This window comes from Prionailurus bengalensis, chromosome E1, assembly GCF_016509475.1.
Source record: "Prionailurus bengalensis isolate Pbe53 chromosome E1, Fcat_Pben_1.1_paternal_pri, whole genome shotgun sequence".
NCBI lineage: Eukaryota > Metazoa > Chordata > Mammalia > Carnivora > Felidae > Prionailurus > Prionailurus bengalensis.
In genome coordinates this window covers 7,428,443-7,451,484 of record NC_057347.1, presented here as the reverse complement: position 1 = coordinate 7,451,484, position 23,042 = coordinate 7,428,443, and the positions used below count along the sequence as shown (strand labels likewise).

General features: G+C 44.4%; 1 long non-coding RNA gene across 1 annotated transcript; it reads right to left on the bottom strand.

Moving 5' to 3' along the window:
* Positions 1-16,075: 16,075 nt before the first annotated feature.
* On the bottom strand, positions 16,076-22,496 carry LOC122484979. The gene is made up of 2 exons (XR_006297755.1): positions 21,865-22,496; positions 16,076-17,321 (listed from the first exon to the last, which is right to left on the bottom strand). It is a non-coding gene; the product is annotated as an uncharacterized LOC122484979 (long non-coding RNA).
* Positions 22,497-23,042: the final 546 nt, after the last annotated feature.

The window sequence follows — 23,042 nt, the reverse complement described above, 5'->3', positions numbered from 1 at the left end:
ACTTTTCCCCTCCAAGGAAATATCGAAAATGTCATCTCAAAGAACAAAAAGGTGTCTACGTTCCAAAAATACTTCGGGGGGAAAGAAAGTAAAGAGATTTTCCAGTTTGGCTGTATTGTAACTTCTCCCATTTTTTCCCTTCCTCTTTTAGAAGAGGGGCATACACAAGTCAGTGTAGGGTCAATGGCAGGAAGGAGAAAAAAGAGGAAAGAAGGGGTGAAGAGCTCAGTGAGCTGCATTCCTTCCAACGTGAATGGTTACTTCCACTCTGCAGGCGTGTAGGGGGCAGTGCAATGTCATGCAGTGTTTAGGGGCATGGACCCCAGAGCCAGACCGTGGGGTTCAAATCCTGACCACTTCCACATCACTTAACCACCTCAAATACCTCAGTTATCCCAACTCAACATGGGAACAATCATTATTTCACAGAAGATCAAAATATTCACAGAAGATCAAAATAGTTGCTATGTGTGAAGCATATGTTGCTATGTGTGAAGCATAAGTTGCTATGTGTGAAGGCTCTAGAACAGCCCTATAGAAATGTCAGTTACTCTTTCCTATAATCTCTCAGTTTCTCATCTGCAAAATGGGGATGTTGGATTCAATCTGATAGCTCCAAGTTTATTTCTACCAGGGGCATATGATGAGAAATTCACCTGTACACAAGTTCCAAGGAATAACAACAAAAAAAAAATGTTTGTTTATTCATTTTGGGAGAAAGAGAAGACTGGGGGGAGAGGGGAAGGAAGAGAGGGAGAGGGAGAGTCCCAAGCAGGCTCCAAGCTGTCAGCCTAGAGCTTGATGCAGGGCTTGATCTCATGAACCATGAGATCATGACCTGAGCGCAAATCGAGAGTCGGAAGCTTAACCGACAGAGCCACCCAGATGCTCCTGTCCCAAGCGCTTTTAAAAAATGATAACTTTACTGAATTAAGAGTGTCTACAGTTGGTGATTGAGTATTCAATACGGCTCAACCATGATTCAAGTGCACAGGAAGCTATACTTTGTACCTATTTTCCTTCTGTCGGCAATCCTTCATTGTGTCAGTTTGGTGATGTAAATTGAATGGAGTTCTACTTCAGCAGCTTACAATTGTTTGAGGAATGACATTGCACTTCAGTTATAACTACTACTTGATCCAAGTACGCGAGACGTACGCCTGGCAAGGCTAGTTATGCAGCAGGAGCCGTGGGCTGGTGGCATACGTTTGCTGCCCTGTGAAGTCGAGTGCAGTAGCCAAACAGATAAAGGCCATTTGCTAACGAGACTTCTGGGGCACACCTTTGGCCCTCAGACCGCTGCAAGTGCAGTAGAGGGGAAAGAGAACAGGCAGAAAGATCTGGAATGCATTCCAACCTACCTCGGTTCCACTTTCTGAGCCTGGTCTAGCGTTTCTAAGATCCTGTAGGAGGGCTGTAAGGCTGAGCGTTGCTACAGGTAGAGAATCTCACATACAACTAATACCCACTGCATGTTCAGTAAGGTAGTACCGGTATGCGTTACAGTTAAGTGTAATTGTGAATAGATACTAACAACAACACAAGGCAGTAATCTCGTAGCCTTGAGGTTGAGACTTCTACAACCTGAGGTATGTATCCAGATCCGCCATTTTCTAGGTCGGTGACTTTGGACAGGTTATGCTAGATAGCTAACCCTCGGTATTCTCATCTGAAAACTGGGTGTGATACCTGGAGGGGTGATGGTGACACAAAGTAGGAAATAATTTACGCAACCTCGTTGGCTGAATGTGTGACGTAATAAATGCTCAGTAGAAGGAGATGGCCTTTCTTGACTCTTCTTCCATTGACCTTTCCCCTCCAACCTCTGCAAATCACACATCTATATTGTTTGTCTTCATAGCCCTCATTCAGTGTTGGAACTTACTGATTTCTTGTCTTGGTTTCTATCTTTCTTCGTACCACCTCTTGGGTGAGGGTCAGAATTGCCCTCCTTATTCAATACTACTCCACCTTTGGGACCACACACATGGAAGGCACATGGTAAATGTTCGCTAAATCAACAAAATAAAAACAAATAATAATAATAGCAACTGTTGTGGTTGATATGGAGACACAGGACTAAAGGACTCCCTCAGATTTTCATATATTTTAGACGGTTTTTTGTATTAAAAGAATTTTTTGACATTTCCACAAGGCTTATCGTCCCGAGTATCTCACACTCTAGCACAATGCCGACATGCCCTTTTGGCTAAAACTCAACAATTCATAACGTATGCATTCTTCTGGAAGTGGGACTTTTTAACACAAAATGTGTCTTAAACATCTGTTCTTATCCTCTGTACTTTAATAATAATGATCTGTTTTTAATAACTGAGTGTTGATGACAAAGGGATTCATGGAGAGGGACTTAATCATGGTCATAGGTAGATTTTGGATCAAATAGAAAGACGTAGCTTTGCTTCAAGAGATTATTGGATCAACTGTTACCCATACCAAGAAATTTAAGTGGAACTCTTCCTTAAAAGTCTCCTGCCTTCTGACTTCAGCAGACTCACTACAAGGCAGAGGACCATAAGTAGAAGAAAATGTACAAAGAAATGGAAGACATTTCAGTTTTAAATTTATTCCCTGGGGGAGAAAATACTATTTGGCATCGGGTAGTGTCAATCCAGTGACGGTTTGTTTCATTGACCCTTTTTTGGTCTTATGCACCAAATTTCTATAATCTCATATTAAGTTTGATTAACAGCCCAATTTGAACCGGTTGACCCAATTGATCCTCCTTTTATTTTCTAAATGTTTTAAAGTTTATTTATTTACTTTTAGAGAGAGAGAGTGCAATGGAGGGGTAGGGAGAGAGAGAGAGATTCCCAAGCATGCTCCGCACTGTAGCTCAGAGCCTGATGTGAGGCTTGAATTCACAAACCATGAGATCATGACCTGAGACGAAATCAAGACTCAGCTGCTTAACTGACTGAGCCACCCAGCTCCGCCCGCCCCCCACCCCAATGATCCTTCTTAAAACAAGTTCTTCCTCCACATTATCATTTTCCTCCAACCCTACTGGTTATTTGTTCTCACATTTCTTTTCTGACCACCTCCCCCCTTTTTCCAGTCTTTATTGGGACGCACTATATGGAACGTCTAACGTCTCAGAGCTCGGGTTTCTTCATTTTTTAATTTATGTTCTTCCCTTGGGCCATGATTGAACATACTTCCGTGGTTTTAAGTACATTCAACGAGCTGGTGGCTTCCATATTTATATGTTTGGTTCCAACTTCTCCATTGAGCTCCAGATTTGTATCTGTTTGACATCTCCGTGTGGATGTCCAATGAGCATCTCAAACTTCGCGAGACCAAAACTCTACTCTTGATTCCTGCTTCTAAGCCATTATCTAATCTGTGTTTCCCCATTTATGTAAATGTAATAATCATTCTCTGAGTTGCTTGGGCCAAAGACCTAGAAGCCAGTCTTGATTCCTCTCTTTCCCTTATGCTCCACATCTAATCCATCAGCGGATCCCATTGCCTCTACCTCCAAAGTGCATTTCAATATCTTATTAGTATCTTCACCAGTAACACCCAACTCCACAACATGATTTCTGTACTGGAAAACTGTGATCGTCTCCTCTTCGGTATTCTCGTGCTTTCTCTTGTCCCCTTAGACCTTGCTCACCATGCATCACTAGAGTAATTTTTTTTTTCAACGTTTATTTATTTTTGGGACAGAGAGAGACAGAGCATGAACAGGGGAGGGGCAGAGAGAGAGGGAGACACGGAATCGGAAACAGGCTCCAGGCTCTGAGCCATCAGCCCAGAGCCCGCCGCGGGGCTCGAACTCACGGACCGCGAGACCGTGACCTGGCTGAAGTCGGACGCTTAACCGACTGCGCCACCCAGGCGCCCCTAGAGTAATCTTTTAGATATGAAAATAGTTGGTTTTCCTACCGCAACTAGAATGACCTCCATACTCTTTTTCCCTGTCTTGAGAGACGCTAAATGATCTAACCCATACCTCTTCGATGTCGTAAGTGTTCAATGAATAAGTGGTTAGATAAATAAATAAATGAACAAATAAAGGCAACAGAATTTATGGTTCTAAGTGTGGGCTCTGGTATTAGATTACCTGTGGTCGTATTTCAGATCCACCAACTAATAGTTATGGGATCTGTCAGATTTAACTCTCTAAGGACTGTTTTGATTTTAAGAGATAGAAAATCACCTCGGGGCACCTGGGTGGTTCCATTGGCTAAGTGTCCGACTCTTGATTTCAGCTCAGGTTGTGACGAACTCAGGTTCGTGAGTTTGAGCCCCGGGTTGGGCTCTGCATTGGCAGTGTGGAGCCCGCTTGGGATTATCTGTCTCCCTCTCCCTCTGCCTCTGCCTCTCCCTCTCCCTCTCTCAAAAATAAATAAACATTAAAAAAAAAGGCAAAGAAAATCACCTCACCTAGCTGAAATCCAAAAAGAGAATGTATCAGCTTATTAAATCAGGAAATTCTAGGAGTTCTTTTGGCTTCAGGTATATTTGGCTATTGGTGCTCAGACGCGATCACTAAGAATTTGCCTCTTATTCTCTGTAAACCACCACAGGCACCTCGTGATTGTGTTCAAACTGAGGCAAACTCTATCCACAATGGGGCAAAGATATCTCTGTTTTCATTTCGTCAAGTAGCTGAAGATCCCACAGGAAAGAACATTTATTATTTTCTGAGCGTTTTAGCAAAAGTCCCGAGAAAAGCTCTAATTGGGTCTGGGTCATTTGCTTAGTCCTCAGTCAATGACTCTGGCCACGGAATGACTCATACCAGCTCATGTGCCCGCCCCCCCCCTCAAAGTCAGGGTGCACCCATGCTTCCTAAACCACATGGGCTAAGGATAAGGGAGTACCAGTTCCCCGGAGACACGTTTTGGGTCCTTCACACCTAAAACAAAGCAAGAGTTCCTACCACATATGTGACACGTGGTAGGACTTAGGTAGGACACCTAACACAATGCCCAGCATATAGCCAGGAACCCATCAGATGCAAATAGCACACAGAAATGCTTTGGGATGTGGGCAAAGATCTACTGAGATAAGAAGTCATAACCCCCAAAACTTGTACCACTGAGCAAGAAGGAAGGAAAATGAATAAAATACGATCGTTGCCTGCTTAGGATTCTAGAACGCCACAACAAACACGCATCTGAGGAAAGAAGAAAGGAAATAATAAAGTTAGGAGCAAAAATCAATGAATCAGGCATGTGCAGCACAAGGGCCTTACATAAGAATTAGAATTATAGGGGCGCCTGGGTGGCGCAGTCGGTTAAGCGTCCGACTTCAGCCAGGTCACGATCTCGCGGCCCGTGAGTTCGAGCCCCGCGTCGGTCTCTGGGCTGACGGCTCGGAGTCTGGAGCCTGTTTCCGATTCTGTGTCTCCCTCTCTCTCTGCCCCTCCCCCGTTCATGCTCTGTCTCTCTCTGTCCCAAAAATAAATAAACGTTGAAAAAAAAAATTAAAAAAAAAAATAATTAGAATTATAAAGAGATGTCCTGTTTTTAAAAAATATCTTTGAATACATACGCAATCTGAATGACTTGACAAACGGAATCGCTTTTAGCATGCTTAGGTTTATTGCACAAATAGTATACAAATGAAGCATGAATAGATTATCACAAAAAGAAATCAAGCAATTAAAGATAGCAAGAAAAAGAATGCCTCTTTTTCACATTTCTTTGCTTGCGTTGTTTTTAAAAATAACCACTCAAGACTTGGGGATTCATTCTTTCCCCCCATTGGTGCCTTTACATATGTATGTATTTGTGCCTTCTGTGTTATATGGAAAAATCCACATGTGAGTTAATATTATCCATACTTCTCCGAAACGTACTTTTTCGCTTAAGCAAATGAGTTGATGATAATCTGGTGTTGACATATGGGTCTATCTCATCCAATTTTACAGCCTCAGAGTGCCCCTCAGGAAGGCTTGCCTTTTAAATTACTTAACCACTTCTCTGTTGATGGACATTTAGGATGTTAACAATTTTGTTATTACAAACAACATGGAAACTGAGCATCTCTGTGTATGCAGCTTTGGATACAAGTGCAAGTATTTATTTAGCATAAATTCCTGGAAGGATTTATCATTTCTATTTTGATAGATGGTGGCAACTTGCCTTCATAAAAGTCAACACCAATAAACTTTCCGTATAGCTGTTTTAGATTTTCTCTGTTCTGCTCATCTCGACAACATTTTCTATCACCGATGTTTTTACTCTGCTAATTGGATGAGGCCACCCCGTAATTCATTCCATGCATTTCCTCATTGATCAGAAGAGTCAAAAAGATAAATCTGCCCCCACAGTTTTATTCCCTCCTGATTTGGGAATATTAGCAAAAGTTCTCAGGATTATGTCCGTTCACTAGAACGGTCTCTGGGGGTTGAAAGGCAGCTATAGGGCAGAATCAAGCCTTATCCCCCTGCCCTGCTCTGATTGAATCAGGATTCCTCTATCTTTCTTTCTTTTTTTAAAATTTAATTGATGAATTTTGAAATGCGGAAGAGGTATGTTGTTTCTTCATTTTTACTCATCTCTTTAGGTATTGGGAAAGAGACTTTCTGTGAAGACGTTTCCATTTTAAGGCAGAGATTGAGTTGCTTTTTTTCTATGAATGCAATATTCTTTTGATCCTTACCAGTAATCTTCATTTTGCTTTTCGAAAAGGGTTTTTAGAGTTGTCTCCTGTGTTAACCATTTTTCCTCCAACATTGCTTCTTCTTTTCTTTAAGTTTATTTCTTTTGAGAGAGAGAGAGAGAGAGAGCGCGTGCGCGAGCGAGCAGGAGTGGGGGAGGAGCAGAGAGAGAGAGGGAGAGAGAGAATCCCAAGGAGGCTCTACACCGTCAGCACAGAACCCAGCAGGGAGCTCACAAAGACCAAACCGGAAGATCGTGACCTGAGCAGAAATCAAGAGTGGGACGCTTAACTGACTGAGCCACCCAGGTACCCCTGTTTCTCCTTTGAGTGCAACTAGGTATCGATCTGTCTTGATGGTTCAAATCAGGTTAAGCCAACTGTCATTACTGATACTTGCTGTGGTGTAACCTACAAAAAGGGCAGTTTCGTATCTGGCAAAGCTTTAAGAATCTCTTGTTTTTCCACCTCTGCTTTTCTCTGTAGTGTGGCCACTGATGGGGGGTTAGGCACTGTCGCCAGGTGAGGTCGGTTGAGCCCTTTGTGAACCGGAGCCTCTGAGGGTTTCCCACTGCTGGGCCACACAGCAAGTGGCTGTGGGTGGAAGGGGAGGAGGGAGAGGGTTGAGCATCATTTCCCATTTCATCATCCTGAGGAGTTGCCCTTCGCGTTTTGAGCCCACGTGTCGACCGTGACATTGGGACCACATGGGACCACTCTCATCTCTGAATCAGTGTCTCATACAGTATTTTGGATAGCACTCGGCTCCATGTAGCGAATCTGTTTTTCTATTCTGCTTGCCTGCATTCTGCAACATTTCTGGTCTCCTTGTTACATTATTTTCCACCCCCCCCCCCCCCCCCCCCCCCCCCCCCCCCCCCGCCAACCCTTAAGGTAATTGATTCACTTTGAGTGGGTGAAAACACGGATGGGTGTCCTCTTTGCCATCTGGACCTCATTTCTTGCGAATGACTTTAAGGAATCATTACTGATTCCAAAAAAGGCTAGAAGTTCTTAATATAACAACAGCGAAAAAATTTTTCATTGTCTCTATTAGGGCCCCAGATCTGAATTGCTGCATGGGTAATTTTGATATTACTCTCAAGAAATAGTTAACCCATCGGTTATGTTTACTCTCGGAGAGCCCTCAAAAGTACAGAAAGTTTTCATGTCATTTTAGAAAGCCAGCTTAATCATACTAAAAACCTGACAAAAATTGAACACAGCAAAAGGTGGCCTTTTAAATACTGTACTTACTGTAGATGTAAGCAAATAAAACCTTAGCAGAAAACATACAATAACAAAATAACATAATAACAATACCACATTACCAAAGAAGTGAATGTGAGTGCATTAAAGTGCGTTAACGTGATTACCATAAAATAATGCATAAAGCATTAAAGTGATGCACTGTAAAATGTTACTAGATCACAAAAAAAAAAATAAATAAACAAAACAAACCCCCCAAACCTCAAGTATCTAAGCATCTGTAAAAGGTCCTACACAAAATCCAAACCATTTAGGGGTGCCTGGGTGGCTCAGTCAGTTAAGGGGTTCATGATCTCAGGGTTTGTGAGTTTGAGCCCCACATCAGGCTCTCTGCTGTCAGCCTTCTGTCCCCCTCTCTCTCAGCCCCTCCCCTGCTTGTGCACGTGCCTCTCCTTCTCTCTCTCTCCCTCTCAAAAACAAACATTAAAAAATTTTAAAAAAAAATTTTATCTCTACTACAAAGCTGTCATCATCAAGACAGCATGGTATTGGCACCAAAACAGACACATAGACCAATGGAATAGAATAGAAACCTCAGAACTAGACCCACAAACGTATGGCCAACTCATCTTTGACAAAGCAGGAAAGAACATCCAATGGAAAAAAGACAGCCTCTTTAACAAATGGTGCTGGGAGAACTGGACAGCAACATGCAGAAGGTTGGAACTAGACCACTTTCTCACACCATTCACAAAAATAAACTCAAAATGGATAAAGGACCTAAATGTGAGACAGGAAACCATCAAAACCTTAGAGGAGAAAGCAGGAAAAGACCTCTCTGACCTCAGCCGTAGCAATCTCTTACTCGACACATCCCCAAAGGCAAGGGAATTAAAAGCAAAAGTGAATTACTGGGACCTTATGAAGATAAAAAGCTTCTGCACAGCAAAGGAAACAACCAACAAAACTAAAAGGCAACCAACGGAATGGGAAAAGATATTCGCAAATGACATATCGGACAAAGGGCTAGTATCCAAAATCTATAAAGAGCTCAACAAACTCCACACCCAAAAAACAACCCAGTGAAGAAATGGGCAGAAAACATGAATAGACACTTCTCTAAAGAAGACATCCGGATGGCCAACAGGCACATGAAAAGATGTTCAGCGTCGCTCCTTATCAGGGAAATACAAATCAAAACCACACTCAGGTATCACCTCACGCCAGTCAGAGTGGCCAAAATGAACAAATCAGGAGACTATAGATGCTGGAGAGGATGTGGAGAAACGGGAACCCTCTTGCACTGTTGGTGGGAATGCAAATTGGTGCAGCCACTCTGGAAAGCAGTGTGGAGGTTCCTCAGAAAATTAAAAATAGACCTACCCTATGACCCAGCAATAGCACTGCTAGGAATTTATCCAAGGGATACAGGAGCACTGATGCATAGGGCCACTTGTACCCCAATGTTCATAGCAGCACTCTCAACAATAGCCAAATTATGGAAAGAGCCTAAATGTCCATCAACTGATGAATGGATAAAGAAAATGTGGTTTATATACACAATGGAATATTACGTGGCAATGAGAAAAAATGAAATATGGCCTTTTGTAGCAACGTGGATGGAACTGAAGAGTGTGATGCTAAGTGAAATAAGCCATACAGAGAAAGACAGATACCATATGGTTTCACTCTTATGTGGATCCTGAGAAACTTAACAGGAACCCATGGGGGGGAAAAAAATTATCAACGAGAAATTAGGTAATTGTCTACTGAAACATTAAAAGTAATAGGTGTGGCCAGTAAAGGTGCCAGTTACTAAATATATATGGAAAAGTTCATAACCTGCTTAGATTCAGGGGGGAAAACCATGAAGATATCACGGGGGAAAGATTCATTCACAGAGCAATCATTTATCTAAATTGTTTGGGAACAACCACAGCAAAAAAAAAAAAAAAGCAGGAATTGTACGAAGGCAATGAAAAATTTTCCCACATCATACAATATAATAAGGCATTCCATGTTCTTTGAAGGGGTGATAATGTATTACATTATAAATATGTGAATTCCCTCCCCTGCAACAATCCATAGGAGTAATGAAAGTCCAATAAAAATGTAAACAGCATGTTTTGAGGGTGACTGACCTAATAAGCCTAAAATCTGGGGGAGAATAACCATGCGAGAATAACCAAGACGTTTTGAAATGATAGCATTTGGAGTCTTTGAGTGAAAGCATGTAATAAATACTATGACGACAACGTGAGGTTCTCATGACAATGACAGATCAGTGGACCAAAATAAGACATCCCAAGAGAGATTCAAGTATGTATCAATTTAAATACAAGATAAATGTGTTGATTCACATCAGCGAGAAAAGAATAGGTATTAGGAAAACTAGTTCATCATTTGGAAAGAAAAAAAGTTAGATGGTTCCTTCATTACAAACAGAGAAATTGATCAGGTAAGAAGCGCACTGGGAGGATCTCTTTCTTGGTCACTCTCCCTAGTCGCACTCTTGCTCCCTGTTTATAAAGGAGAACAAAGAGACCTAATCATATCCAAGCAAAGAAGGGGCCGTTCTTAAACTCACTAGATAACCGTGTTGAAAAACATTATTTTGTCCTGTGCAATGGGTCTTGAAAAGTCACATTCGTACGTAGCGATGTGAGTTATTCTAAGTCCTTTACAAGACTGCACCTGTGTCAGAGGTCAAGCTGTAAAGAGCATAGAGGTGACCTTGGGCGTCCAGTGTTTGGTTAGTAAAAATAAGCAGTTTCTTTGCAGCCTCAGCTAATATTATTTCAACAGTTAAAGGGCAGAATGCTAAAGAGAAGAGACGATCAGATGGATAAAATGGTCCTCTACCCGCAGAGAAGTGACATTTGCAAAATCGGTCTGTTTCTCTCTCTCTCTCTCTCTTCCTCTCTCTACTGCCTCTCTTTCTTTCTCCTTCTCTCTCTTTTTCTCTGTCTCTCCCCTTTCTTTCCTGGAAAGCCTGCAAGAATTATGGAGGCGATGGGGGATGTAAGAGAATCAACTTTCGGTCTTTTCCAGGAAATGAGAATGATGAGAAGGAGCAGAAGCTTCCAGAGCAGAAATCTCCTGGGAGTTCTACCACCTGAGGACATTTCTGGGACACCTACAGGTATGAACAAGATACAGCAACGTGCTTCTGAGCTGCACAACTCAGGGCACGCTGCCTAGTCTTTGGGCCTCAACTTCTCCATCTGTCAAATAGGGGTTATAAAACCTACTCTCAGGGGTCCACGTGAGGATTGAATGAAAGCCTGGTTGAAAGGCACTTAACGCTGGGTGGGAGCTCATCAGTGTTAGCTGTTATTATTAAACTAACCGCATTGACACATTTGTTGTGCTTTGAATTGTGTTCTCCCAAAAGGTATATGTTCGATTCCTAGTCCTTAATACCTGTGAACGTGATCTCGTTTAAAAATACGGTCTTCACGGCTGCAATTAACATTTACGTTAAAACGAAGTCATGCTGGATTAAGGTGGGCTCCCAGACTGATCACTGGCCTCCTGATAAGAAGAAACAGAGACGGAAACACTGAGGGGAGATGACCTTGGGATATGATAGAGACAGAAACTGGAGCTAAGCATCTACGCGCCAAGAAACTCCAAGAATTAGTGCAACCACCAGAAGCCGGAAAGAGGCAAGGAAGGATCGATCCTTCCCTAGGGCTGACGGAGGGAGTATGGCTCTGCAGACACCTTGTTTCAGACTTTCAGTCTCCAGAACTACGAGAAAGTAATTTTCTGTTGTCTAAAACCACCCCGTTGGTGGTAAATCGTTATGGCGGCCTTGGAAAAATAATACAGCGCGGACTAACGAATCTTGCACTTTTAGGTGCTTAATGATATGACCGAAAAAACTATATTATTACGCAGAACATAATAGGCGGGACTAAAAAGAAAAATAAAAACCATCTACAGAAAGATGTGCCATCCATAGGTGTTTGAAGGCACGCCTTCTAGGTTCTCATGAGAAAACCAAGCATAAGCGTCTATGCCTACGTCAGTGAGTGCCACAGACACAAAAATGTCTGGCTGCGAAATCGGGTGGGCAAAAAAGAACTCTCTTGCTTACGCCTTTGAAAACCGAACTGCGTTTCCATTCAAATGCCCATCTTCCTAAGTGGTAGAGATGTAATCTCAGAACATTCTGGGTCATCTCAGGGGCACTCCCTGATCCTCTCCCCCCTGTACCCTTCTCTAATCCCTCTGCTCCCACCCAATATCTCCCGGTTGGTCTTAGAGAGTGCCAAGACATCATAGGGAATCTGGGCCTTGGCCATTGTTACCCAGCCACGGGGCAAATGATGAGCTGGCCTTTTGCCCTACCCATCTTCCATCACTAGTCCGTGCCTGTCACAGTTGTGTGTGTGTGTGTGTGTGTCTGTTTTTAAATTTATTGATTTATTTTTGAGAGAGACAGAGACAGTGTGAGCAGGGGAGGGACAGAGAGAGAATCCCATGTGGGCTCTGAACCATCAGCACAGAGCCCGATGTGGGGCTCGAACTCACAAAACCGTGAGATCATGACCTGAGCTGAGATCAAGAGTCAGTCACTTATGGCCACCTGGGAGGCTCCATCACTTAAGTGTGGACTTCAGCTCAGGTCATGATCTCACGGTTCATGAGATCGAGCCCCACATTGGGCTCTGCGCTGACAGCTCGGAGCCTGGGGCCTGCTTCAGAATCTGTGTCTCCCTCTCTCTCTCTGCCCCTCCCCCACTCATGCTCTGTATCTCTCTATCTCTCAAGAACAAATAAACATTAAAAAAAAAAAATTAAAACCAAAAGAAGAGTCAGATTCTGAACCCACTGAGCCACCCAGGCGCCCCTGTTTTTCTTTTTTTTTAAACAGTTGTGTTTTATGCCTTGTTCCAGATTGCCAGGCTTCTCTGGATGTCACTCCCTTATCTAGCCCCTGCTCCCTCTCCGTTATGTTCAGACCCTTCTCCATGCCTCCGGAGCTTTGAGGGGCCCCTAAAGAGGTGTTGTGGGTCCTTTGTGCTAAGGAGCACCACAGCCCTTCTTTTCTGCTCTCGGAGACTTGCCCCTTCCCTGAACCCTTCTTGGGGACTGAGGTGCAAGCCTCCTTTGCTCTGAGATTCCCTCAGGCTTAGTCTACGTCTCTCCTCCAGCTCCTGACGAACACATGCCTTGGAGTAGAAGGGACAGGACATTGGCTTCTGCTCAGAAAGCATCAGCATATCTCTCTTTCCCTTTCCCTCTGATTTATCCCCCTCTCTTACAACACAAAGAAAAAAAATTTAATCTCTCATAGAGGTGGGGACCCAAGGAAACTCACCCAGAGTCCCCTTATGTTTCAGATTTATTATTTACATCCTACATCCTTTAAAGTTCACTTAAAAGATTAACGTAATTTTTATCTACTATGAAAAGTGTAGGATATATTTAAAATAAAAGAAAGTAGCTAAACTACATTAAAACAAACAAACAAACAAACAAACCTGTGGACTGTCTTCTATGTTCAGAAAAGAAGCAGAACGGGGCACCTGGGTGGCTCAGTTGGTTGAGCGTCCGACTTTAGCTCAGGTCATGATCTCACGGCTCTTGAGTTCGAGCCCCGCGTCAGGCTCTGTGCTGACAGCTCAGAGCCTGGAGCCTGCTTCTGCGTCTCCCTTTCTCTCTGCCTCTCCCCCACTCAACACTCTGTCTCTCTCGCTCTCTCAAAAATAAATAAACATTAAAAAAAAATAAAAAAAAAGCAGAACATGACCCTCGATGAATCGACTTTTCTCTCTCCTTTACTTATCTAAACAGGACCCGTTTTTCAACGAACAGTTGTTTCTTCTGATGTTCTTTTATTATCATTATTATTGTACCCAAGAGATTTTGAAAGCCGGGATGGTTAGTCTCCTGAAAAAAAAAAAAAGGTCTCCACACTTTTGCATGCTAATTCAGTTTTTGATAGGGTATCTTTCAAAACCTGCACCCCTTCCTTTCATATGTGAAATAATTGACCCAGACCAGAGGCAGGAAGCATGAGGAAATCTTTATGCAATTATCAATCTTTCCAATGATTTTTGGCCAAATCAATAATTCATGAAAACTGCCATTTGTCAAGTCCTTAGTTAAAACCCTATCCCTTGGGGGCGGTGGGCCTCTGGGGAAATAACAGAACAAAGAAAACCCCAGATACTTGGTGACTTGTCCTCCACGTGGTCTCAAAGTAAACCAAGCCCTTGCTGTATGCAGCTGAGGCCCCGGGACGTCCACAAAACACGTGTCCTCTGGGGTTCCTGACAATAACAAGTCCTGTACAGCTTAGGATTATGTTTCTTGACCCGTGTTCCTCAGAACAGTGACCGTTACTAGCTAGGGCACGGGTAAAGAGAGCCCGTGGTCCAAAAGGCTTGAAAACATCGGAGCGAGCAAATTTCCTTTCTGTCTTCTTTACTGAAAAGTCGACTCAGAGACTAGACTATGCTACTACTGAACAGGAATGCTCGAGGCGTCTTACTATTGCCTTGCCCTAATTTTTATTTGTTTCCCAATCTGGAACAACCACCCCTCGCTCATCCCCCTCTGCAAAAAATCATACTCCTTCTTCAACAAGGTCTTTCTAAATTCCACTTACTTCGGAAATTCCTGGTCACCTCTCCATTGGATCTGAATCCTCAGTAACTCACAGCTCGATAATAATAAATTGTTCGCCATCAAGTCACTTGCGATCGAGGAAGCAATTTTTACCCTGGCGTGAGATTAGCGAGAACCATAGAGGATTTGGATAAAGGTCAGCAGAGTCCCTGCGGCCTCGTTTCAAGCCTGCCTCCACGTCTGGGGGGAACTGACTCGACACCAAGATGCTACCTTCAGTTCTGAATGGCACTTGACCCTCCTTCCATGTGGAGTGGGTCCCGACTTCTGCTATTCCTTCCTCTGTTGTATCGACGCTATCGAGTTCCTTGCTCTGGGAGATATTTTAGATTTTCTCTTCCTGTTTGTACCCTCTACTGACACTGCAGTTTGGGATTCTATGATTCTATGGCTGGCATCTAACTATAGCTTCTTTTTTTAAAAAATTTTTTTTCAACGTTTTTTTACTTATTTTTGGGACAGAGAGAGACAGAGCATGAACGGGGGAGGGGCAGAGAGAAAGGGAGACACAGAATCGGAAACAGGCTCCAGGCTCTGAGCCATCAGCCCAGAGCCCGACGCGGGGCTCGAACTCCCGGACCGCGAGATCGTGACCTGGCTGAAGTCGGACGCTTAACGGACTGCACCACCCGGGCGCCCCAAACTAGAGCTTCTTTACTAGGTTGTTGGCTGCAAGCTTTTCTCACTTGTCCCGAATTCGGTTCTCAGCGTCTTCTTCTAAAATGCTACCTTTATTATGCCTGGGGCTGAGGACCAGAAATTGGGCATTTGCGTTTGAGGTCTGAAGATCCTGGACCTCCTTGTTGCCTCTTTGTTTTTGTCTGTGTGGATTTATAAATAAGTCCAAGTCTGTGGGACCAGGTAGGTCTATACCCCAAGCAAGGATGTACCAACCTTCTATTCTCTTCATGTTGCTGTGATTGATGGAAGTTCTGAGAAGCAAAATGTTTCCATTTATGAATGATAAAGCTTTTACAAACTGTACAGGAATGTCGCACATGTAGAATTCAAAGCAACAGGTATATCTGTTGTGTAAGAGTTGTCAGTTGGATTTCAAGGGCTAACATTCTTCTATGATGGTAAAAAAATAAATTAGCAATGTGTTAAACCTCTCATGAGGTAAATACAATTTATTTTATGTTTAAAATTTTTTTAATGTTTATTTTTGAAAGAGAGAGAGAGAGAGAGAGAGAGAGAGCATAAGCAGGGGAGGGCCAGGGAGAGAGGGAGACACAGAATCTGAAACAGGCTCCAGGCTCCAAGCTGTCAGCACAGAGCCCGACACGGGGCTCAAACCGACGAACTGTGAATCATGACCTTAACTGATCAGACGCTTAACTGATGAACCACCCAGGTGCCTCAATACAGAGATAACTTAAAATGTCAAAATGAGGGGCACCCCAGTGGCTCAGTTGGTTAAGCATCTGACTCTCGGTTTTGGCTCAGGTCATGATCTCACGGTTTCGTGAGTTCGAGCTCTGTGCTGGGCATCATGGAGCCTGCTTGGGATTCTCTCTCTCCCTCTTTCTCTGCTCCCACCCCGCTCACGCCATCTCCGTCTCTCTCAAAATAAATAAATAGACCTTAAAAATAAAATGTCGGAATTAGTTTACTGTGTTTGGGCTACACTTTCTGGAGTCAGGCTAGGTAGGTGGTGAGCGGTTCAGGCCTGGCTGGTGGATGCGGACAAAAGGGCAGGTACGATCAGTCAGGTGCATGGGGTAACACCTGGTCGGTCTCAATGGTGAGCACGCTCCATTTAGGCTGGGGTCATTAATAACATCACTGGCGGGACGGTCTGGTCGGCTGGCAAGAGAGTCTGTGTGGTGGAATACGAAACCGGATCTGATGACACAGAGACAGGCATGCTTTCCTAAAATCTCAAAGAACGTTGGAAAGAGCAGATTTTACTCCGCGGTGGAGATGAATCGGGGTCTCAGAGCAAGTTTCCTGGAATCGCTCTCTCTCCCTGGCTCACCTTCGTATTCCTGTGTTGACTTCAACCTCAGGCATGTTCTCCCTCAGTGAGGAAATGTAACGGCCTGGAAACCTAGGGCAAGGGCACGGATCGTCCAGCAGTCACCCCGCCCGGCAAAGCCCTGTCGTTGATGGATTCTGCGTCTTGCTTATTTCCCCGAAGTCTGGAAAAGCAGATGCTACAGACTGGCAGATAGATTACTCTGACATCGAAAGCCAAGGGTGAGTTTAGCTGTACTGAGATTTCACGGCATGAGCATAAGAAGGAGTTTTTGCCTAGAGGAAGCCTTGGGAGCGGTTTTTAGAAAAAAGGGCAGACAGACATTATAGACATCCATTGCAACAGCCACCCATCTCTGGTCTGAATTGTCAACACTTGAGGCAGAAAGCACCTCTTCCCAGGACCCCCCACAGGTCATAAGCAAACTTCATCCTGGAGGCGTTCAGCGCCCGTGTGAGTGCCGTTGACAATGATCAAGGTGTTTCATCCCCAAAACGCTGTACTGCCATCGGGCAGGAAGCTGTCACAAGAAATTGTACCCCTGCAGTGATTACCATGTGGACGTGTCTCCTGGCATTCATGAAGGAAGGGACAGCCTGTACGTCGAAAGTCTGGCCCACGGTAGATATTCCTTTGGTCCTTGCCTCCCGCCTTCTGATGAACAAAGGCTTTTTCGAGGCTGTTTCTGACCGAAGTTGATCTTTTTGGGTCTTCAGGAAAATTCCTAGATGCAAAATGTCTGATGCAGGTCTTGAGAGGGAGAGAGCTGATGATAACAGAAGCGTTAGGTGAGAACATGAAGAAAAAAAGGAGAATGGCATCTTATCTGGTAACTTCATTCTCAGGAATAGTGAGTCCCCTAAAGAAAAGACAGGGGTATGTGGTTAAATAGAGACTAAAGCAATACAAGAGCCTAAGGCAAGCTCTGAGGCTACTAAAATCACACTCCGGCTTCTAGAAAACTTCCTTAAGTTCATCGATTAGGGGCGCCTGGGTGGCTCAGTCGGTTAAGCAGTTGAGTGTCTGACTTCGGCTCACGTCACCATCTCACAGTTTGTGAGTTCGAGCCCCGCGCCGGGCTCTGTGCTGACAGCTTGGAGCCTGGAGCCTGCTTCCGGTTCTGTGTTCTGTGTCTCCCTTCTCTTTCTCTGCCCCTCCCCTTCTCATGCTCTCTCTCAAAAAATAAATAAACATTAAAAATAAGTTAGTTGACTAAGAGAAACACTTTCTTGGGGGCTAAAACAAGTATAAATAAAGATTTGGTCACAGTTACGCATTCAACATTTATTGGCTGCCCGTTGTGACCGCCACACTGGGAATTTCCCTTGTGATCCAACCTATCAGGCCTCTGCCCCCATTCAATTCCTCAGGACCCACTTCAAAATCCACCCTCCCCCTAATTTCTAGCTGATTATTTATTGCCACAATGGCTCTGTGCTAACAGGAATCGGTCACTGAGCTGGAATCCCGCCCTCCAGTCTCGACGCTGCTGAGAAATCCTTCTCTTGGAGAAATCTTCCTTAAAAAGCCAAGCATTTGCCTGTTGATCTCCACAGATGTCCGATAAAAGTACAAACTCTCAAGAAAAATCACACGAGGCCCTCGGGATCTGGCTCCTGGCTTTCATCTCTGTCGTCATTTCTTGTGTTCCTTCTAGCTCCCCTCCAGTGACTTCCCCAGGCCAAGCCTATGCTTCATTCAGGCTGAAACACAAGCAGTTTACAACACACAGTGCCCTCTCTTGACTGGCCTTTTTGTGAGGTGCTCTCTGACGGGAATGCCCAGGTCCATTCTTCCCTGGGTCCCTTAGCCCGTCAACACGTCTTTACTGGACATCTCCTTGCACCAAGTGATATGCTAGATGTCCACGGGCACTACTGAGCGATGGCCTTGGGCTCTTTGGAGTGCTTATAGTCTAAGGGGGGGGCATAGCGTACGCTCATACCTTTAATGTTACAAACCCTCATAGAGTCTGTAAGAAAGATAGCTGGGGACTCCAGAGAATCCGTGCCAGGAGACTTGATCAAAATAGGGGTGGGGGAGGGACACAGAAGGCATCCTTAAGATGTGTTCCGGCTGATAGCTGAAGGGTGAAGGGGATGCATATTATAGGTAGAGACACCAGGGATGCTGAGACAGGAAGGGGAACGCATAGCCGAGAACTGAAAATGAACCTGGTGAACGTGTAGCAAAATATCTGCTACTTCAGTAGAACACAATGCAAATTTGCATGCTAAAGAGTGTGTGCGTGTCTCGTCTCATTAAGATTATAAGCTCCTAAGGCTCATGCTTCCCCATTTGCAGGACAGACTCTGCTCTGCCAGATCCATTTTACCCCCTGTTCCAGCCCCAGGAGGAGATGACTTTCATCTGTTGTATCAATGGGCTCCTGAACTCTCTGGCTTCCATGTTGGTGTGGCCAGTGGGGTTGGAAAGACCTGGAAGGAGGGCCGGGAGTGTAGGACGGACGGTAAAGGAATGGGGCAATGGAGCGCTATATGCGTGTTTTCTGGGGTAAGGGAGGTAACACAGGTCCAGTGAAGCATGCAGGTTCCTTGAGCAGGACCATTTGTGGGTTCATACACATCAATTAGGCTCATTATTACAGATGTCCAAAGGATTCTCTCTGTATTCTCCACACTGCTAGAAAGTCTTAGTATTTTTAAAGAATTATCTAGCTCTATCGTCTAACTGTCATCTATATCTACCTACCATCTATCTATTACCTATATCTATCTATCTATCTATCTTTATCTATCATCTATCTTTTTATCTATCTGTCTCATATATACCTACATCCACCTGTCTATATGTATTTATGTATACTTATGTATATAACTTTATATATAACTTATATATACTTATGTATATATAAAGCACATATATATATACAAGTTATATATATATGTTATATATATATATACTATGATTAGTATATATAAGCATATAGAACTATAAGCTATATATATACTACTTATATATAAGTAGTTATATATATAATAAGTTATATATATATAAGTTATTATATATAAGTTAATATATATATTAACTATAAGTTATATATATATACTACTTATATATATATAACTACTTATATGTTATATATATGTTATATAAGTTATATAAGTTATATATAATAAGTTATATATAATAATATATATATGTTAATATATATATTAACTATAAGTTATATATATAACTACTTATATATAAGTACTTATATATAAGTAGTTATATATATAATAAGTATATATATAACTTATTATATATAAGTTATTATATATAAGTTAATATATATATTAACTATAAGTTATATATATACTACTTATATATACAACTTACATATACTTATGTATATAAGATTATACAGAAATATATATAAATAATGTATAATATATATAAATAACTGGCCAGTATATTAATCATGGTCATTTCTGGGCCAAAAAATTTGAAATTTTGGGTATGATTTGTTTTATTCTTTATGCTTTATTGTGTTTTGCATTTGTTAAAGTTTCTTTTTATGTATTTTGAGAGAAAGAGAGAGGGAGAGAGCACATGCGGGGGAGGGGCAGAGAGAGAGGGAGAGAGAGAGAGAATCCCAAGTAGGCCCCGCACTGTCAGCACAGAGTCCCATGCCGGGCTCAAACTCATGAACTATGAGATCATGAGCCGAAATCAAGAATTGGACGCTTAACTGACCGGGCCACCCAGGCACCCCTGGGTGCTGCATTTTTAAAAATAGCTTAAATGATTGCTTTTGGGGCAGGTAGGAGAAAGTCATTCTTAAAGGGATTCCTCACCCTAAAATGTAAATCCACTGTGGGTGCCACGTGAGAGAAGGTAAGCAAGTGCCTGTACAGCAGAGTGAACGGGTTTTTGAGATCCAGGGCTGGGAAAGGTCTGAGGGTAAGGCACCAGACAAGGACGCCAGAGGAGGAGTGAGTGCTCACTAGGGAAGATGAAAGAAGCTGGAAGTCGCCAAACATCAACCTCATCTATGTCACTCCCCCTCCCCCACCAGTAGGAGACCAGATTCTATGACAGCAGACCCTTTTCCTGGCACAACCTGATCATTTTCAAGGAGTGGCTGTGTGCTCTGCCATGGAAGGACAGGGGACAGGGAGAAACAAGAAGAAACTGCAACTAAGTCCATTGTACTTGTTTTCATGGCCATTTTTTCTCTCTCAAAGAGTCCCGGTAACGATCAGCTGCAATTGCTTTCCATTCTAACAAATGCATCTGAGTGGATCAAAGAAAAAGTATTTTCTAAGGAGTTGTGGAGTGGGACTCTCACAAATGTTATCCAGAAACTTTAATCAGGTTTCTGCATGTTTTTTTCCTGATGAGACAAAATGCCACAGTCTTCCCTCCTGCTGTTTGGTCAAAGATCTTTCTTTCCCTGACTGCTTCCCTGAGCTATTCATTGCCTTAGGTGGTCTGGGTCCCAGCAATGAAGCTTGCTTCCTCTGTGAAGGGTTTCCTCCAAAGGACTTTTTCCTTCTAGATTTTTTAATTTCTAATGTACAGAGCCGCCCTAGGTATTGTGAGTGATCCTGAAACTATGTCTCCTAAGTAGGGGAGGTCTTCAATATCCACATAAAGAAAATACCTATGTTTGAAATGTGAAAGCAGAAATGCACGACATTGTAACCTGTTGGAGCCAGAAGGGAATTTGGAGACCATCATTTCCCCAAGGAGGAAACCAAGGCCTGTTTGTCAGCATTTGTGAGACAGCATATGCTTTCAGACTAACTTTAAAATGGTGTTTGATTTTTTTAAATCCTCCCCCCCCCCCCCCCCCCCCCCGCAAATCGGACTGAAACGTCTAGAGAAAAAGTTCAAAATATATTACAGCTCAAAATAGTATTAAAACTGAACTGGTTTGTCGATATCCAATTTTAGGACACAAGGAGACCTCAGACCTTGGTGTTCATCCTTGTAAAAGTTCATTGCTTTAAGGCATCAGAAGCTAATAAGCTCTTGGCTCGTTTGTAGAATAGGTTGGGATTGGTACTTCTCAACACAAAAACGTGTCTAGCAAGCCACAAGTACCCCCCAAGCTCCACCCAAGCATAGAGTTAGAATCACCAGCTCTTCTTTGGAAGGTCGAGGCGGTCTTCGCTGACTTGCACTTCCAGGGTCAAATAGAGCACGCAGCGCAGGAAGGCAGGCAAGAGGACGGCTGGAAAGTCCCAGCAGTGGGCAGCAGAATTCCCTGGAAGGCACAGGACGCCGAGCCTGCTGCGGGGCCAGGTTAGCGGGCCCAGAGAGCTGCCTCTGTAATTTACACGGGCTGGTGCCCAGCTGCCAGGCTACCGCCCACACTGCCGGGCGTCCCGCTGAGACCAGGAAGCTAGGAAATCAGCAACAAATCAGAATGGAATAAAAAAAAAACCCTCTACCTCATGCAGGTTCCACGGGCCACCTCCCTCCATTACACAGCAAGGTGATTTGTATCCCTTCCTGACCTACTCTCAGCGGAACGCGCGAAGAGGATATAGGGTCAGGGGAGGCAAGAGAAAGAGGAAACCGCTGTTTATGGAAGGCAATTGAACTCCTTTACCGAGACGCGTGCGCACACGCGCGCGCGCGCGCGCACACACACACACACACACGCACGCACACGCAGCAATACAAACAACATAAAAAAAATTCCTTCGTCAAAAGCTGGGCATATGGATTTGGAATCGGAGCTGATTTTTTTTATTTTTTATTTTTATAAACCTCTTCATTTCTCTCCTTGATTCTACTGGCTCATTTCCCAAGAGGTGGTTCCTTTCTCGGTCCTGGGGAACTCTCGATCATCCTAGACGAACACAAGCCAAAAACAACCAAAAGCAAAGACGAAATACCGCCCTCGGGAGAAAAGGCTTCGCTCGCCCTTGGCCCGCGGCGGACCAACTCCGTAGGTGCAAGTCAAGCAGGAGCTGCTGGGAGGAATTCGGGTCGCCCGAGACAAACGGGGGCGTGGCGAGCAGCGCGGTACGCGCAACTGAAGCCAACAAAACTTCCAGAGGGCCGGGGAGGTGGCAGGGGGCGGGGCGGGGTAGGGGAGAATGTAGGGACACAGGCGGGAGCGGGGACTCGGAGGAGGTCAGTGCTGCGTTGGGCTGAGCCGAGTCTGAGAGGTGGCTCGCCGGGTGGAAGTCAGGCCCCCGGGGATCCGGCCGGTCCTAGCTGTCAGTCAGACTCCCCCGGAGCCCCCAGCTCGCCGGAAAGGGGGCGAGGCTGCGGCGGTGCGGGGAGTGGAGGGAGGGCGGAGTGGGGAAGGGGCGTCGCCCCGATCGCCCCCGCCCTCTCCGATGTCATTGGGCCGACGCTGCGGGGTCCGCGCCACCTTTTCTCCATCCCACCCGGTCCGCCCGGCTGCGCTCGTCAGGCGGCTGGTGCGGCCCGGGACGTTGACGTCACCGCCAAGTTTGCTGCCCTCGGCGCCCCACGTGTGGCGGCGGCGGCGACCGCCCGGAGGCGGCGGGGGAGCGTCTGCGAGCGCTGTGGCCGCGGCCGCTGACAGGTCCTGCGCCGCCGGGCTCCGGCGCGCCGCACCCAGGTGGGGACCGAGAGCAGTTTGGAGCAGCCG